We start from the raw sequence: 2,853 nt of genomic DNA, 5'->3' as shown, positions 1-2,853 counted from the left end.
ATACTATGTATGTAATATGTCTATATTTTATATACTTTCAAATTTTAATATTTAATATCATTTGAATATTCTTTCAAATGTCACGTGAACCGATCATCTCTTTCTACTAACACAAAATGTTCATGAATGAACATGATATTATTTAAACTGCAAAAACATGTCAATATCGACCATTTTTCGAGTTCAAGTCCACTGATGTTAATCCATTAAACTCCTGTTTGGTTTGTTTGGTGGACAAATTTCAGCATTTGATTAGTCAGATTGCCTGTCAATAAAACTCAAATAGTTCATTGAATAACAAATAGAGTTAGGTTAAATGCTGTAAAATGCATTAAAAAATATTTACTACTTTGCTACTAAATATATCATATATATATATATATATGAGAGAGAGCTTTGCAACAGTAATGCATTGTTTTTATGTAATCTTATATCTTAACCTTTTTTTTTTTTTTACAGACTGGACCATATTACGGGCGTAAAATGATGACGGGCTACCTTGCTGCACAAGGTGTTAATGCATCAGAGGTCAGAGTGGGACAGACATTGGCACAAATGCATGAACCATATCACCGGGCTCGATGCCAGGTAGAGTTGGATGGGATAATACATTGCTTATCAAGTTAAACACATCATCATGTCTTTGCATGTAAATAATTATACATTGTGGAATCATATGTCACCGGTGCAGGCCGGGGCGGACTCGGATGACCAGCCGCCCCTGACTCCAGACACCACCGTGAGGAGCCGACACCACAGGCACGCAACAGACGGACAAAGGAGGAGGCAAGTAATTGAGTTCACAAGTAACAATCTTTATTGAATAATAATCAACTTGAGGAAAGAATGAGCAGCTCTTTTCTTCTAGGGCTATTTGACCGGAGTAGCCGCTGAAACGATTCCCCACTGTCTTCGGGTCACCACGGAGCGATAGTGGCTAGGGAGGCTTACTCCACAGCGTTGCTGCACATCTGCAGGACTCAAACAGTAAGTAACAGGTAATGCATGCTTCTCAGTATCAGATACGTCATCGGGCACAATGGTAGGACAGTGACTCTAAAAGCTTACTTCACAGCGTTGCTGCACATCTGCAGGACTCAGACGGTGGGTAACAGGTAAGATTTCTCCTCTTAACAGCAGCTTCTCTTATCAGGGCATAAAAGGGAAATTGTGACTTTAAAACTCACTTCACAGCGTTGCTGTACATCTGCAGGACTCAGACGGTAGGTAACAGGTAAGATTTCTTCTCTTAACAGCAGCTTCCCTTATCAGGATGTGAGAGGGGAATTGTGACTTTAAAACTCACTTCACAGCGTTGCTGTAGTCTTCAGGATTCTTCCCTCAGCATCAAACACTTTCGTCAGACATTAGCGAGAGACTCAATAGGCAGCTTTACCAGCGATGTTGTACATCTTCAGAGCTCCATCAGTAAGTATAACGGTTCAGACTTTTCCACAGCCATACGGTTCTTCATGAGACTTGTACTTTCAGAGAGAGGGAGAGGATTAACAGGAGCCTCCAATGAGGAATTACTTCACGACAATATTCAGTGGAAGAGAGGATAATACAAAGCATTACTTCACCAGTTCAGTTGTATCGTTCTGGGATTTAGATGGAGACAAGTAGATCATTTCACAAGAATGAAAGCAGGCATTTGGAGACTCTTCTCAGCATAGCACACAGCACTCGTGTTCACTACAAATCCACAGCATTAATTCGACGTGCATCAGGTAAGGCAAACAACTGCAAATCACTCACACAGTAGGGCTGATCAGAAGCCTCGCTTCATCCATGCATTTCAACGGGAATATTCAACTCTCAATTCCTCTCCAATGTATCTGAAACAGATGTCCTCCTCAACAGTAAATTTCACATTCACAGTCTTTTCTTCAAGCTTTACATTTGATTCAATGACGAAATTAATTCACTTATCTTTCTTCCTTCCTCTTCCAGCGCAGATCCAAGCAGCAGTTCAATCCAGTAATATTCCACAAGCAGTTCTAAACGACAGACTCCAATGGCAGTTCTTCACTTACACAAATTTCCAGGATCACAGCATCAAATGTAAGCACTCAAACAGGAGATCTTCTACCCCAAAACACAACGACAGAGACCCAGCCAAACAACTGATCAACTGAACACCGATTGACTTTTACCAGTTCCAACCTCGACTTCAACTCGACTCTGAATGGCTCTTTTATCCTCCTCTTGTGAAGCGGAAGCCTGTGCAAACACCGCTCCTCTCTCCTTCACACCTGTCGTGCATCGGCGGTAATTAGTTTGGACAATATCTCCGCTACACCCGGAACCGGAGTGAGGCGTTACACCAAAATAATTCCCCTCGGGGAACATGGAAAGAAAACAAAGGTTCCGCTTTTCCCAGCATTTTGTCACCCGTGACACATACATCAGTGTCTATTTGGTCATCAGCCTTTATACGTATAGATAATACCTGAGTGTGGTGTTGCAAATTTTTGCTGTTTCCATTGCATTCTGTTGTAAGGGGGGAAAAAAAACTATTACTAAAAACTAACTAGTGCAGAATGTTAAAAAGTCTTACTACTTTCAAAAAGAACTGTATGTAACCTAATTAAATTTTATTTCAGGGAGCACGGAATTTGGATCCGGTCCCATACAATGCAGAGTATGTGGGTCACAAACTCCATATGGACCAAAATGAAAAGCTTTGCATGTTTGGTGTCACACGTTATTGCGATTGATGGCTTCAGCAAGAAAATTGTTGGCCATTCCACTATGCCAATAAAGAACAATTTAACCATTTATGAAGAGGTGTACAAGTAAGATGAAATATTATATTATCATATGTTCATAGTTTTTGTGTACCTTAATGTT

General features: G+C 40.5%; 1 long non-coding RNA gene across 1 annotated transcript; it reads right to left on the bottom strand.

Annotated features, from left to right (window-relative positions):
* Positions 1-796: 796 nt before the first annotated feature.
* On the bottom strand, positions 797-2,310 carry LOC308689248. The gene is made up of 4 exons (XR_014029981.1): positions 1,929-2,310; positions 1,307-1,838; positions 1,069-1,145; positions 797-971 (listed from the first exon to the last, which is right to left on the bottom strand). It is a non-coding gene; the product is annotated as an uncharacterized lncRNA (long non-coding RNA).
* Positions 2,311-2,853: the final 543 nt, after the last annotated feature.

Source organism: Scardinius erythrophthalmus (genome assembly GCF_964197995.2).
Source record: "Scardinius erythrophthalmus genome assembly, chromosome: 4".
NCBI lineage: Eukaryota > Metazoa > Chordata > Actinopteri > Cypriniformes > Leuciscidae > Scardinius > Scardinius erythrophthalmus.
Note: the sequence above shows the minus strand (reverse complement) of the source record. Positions and strands in the feature narration are given on the sequence as shown.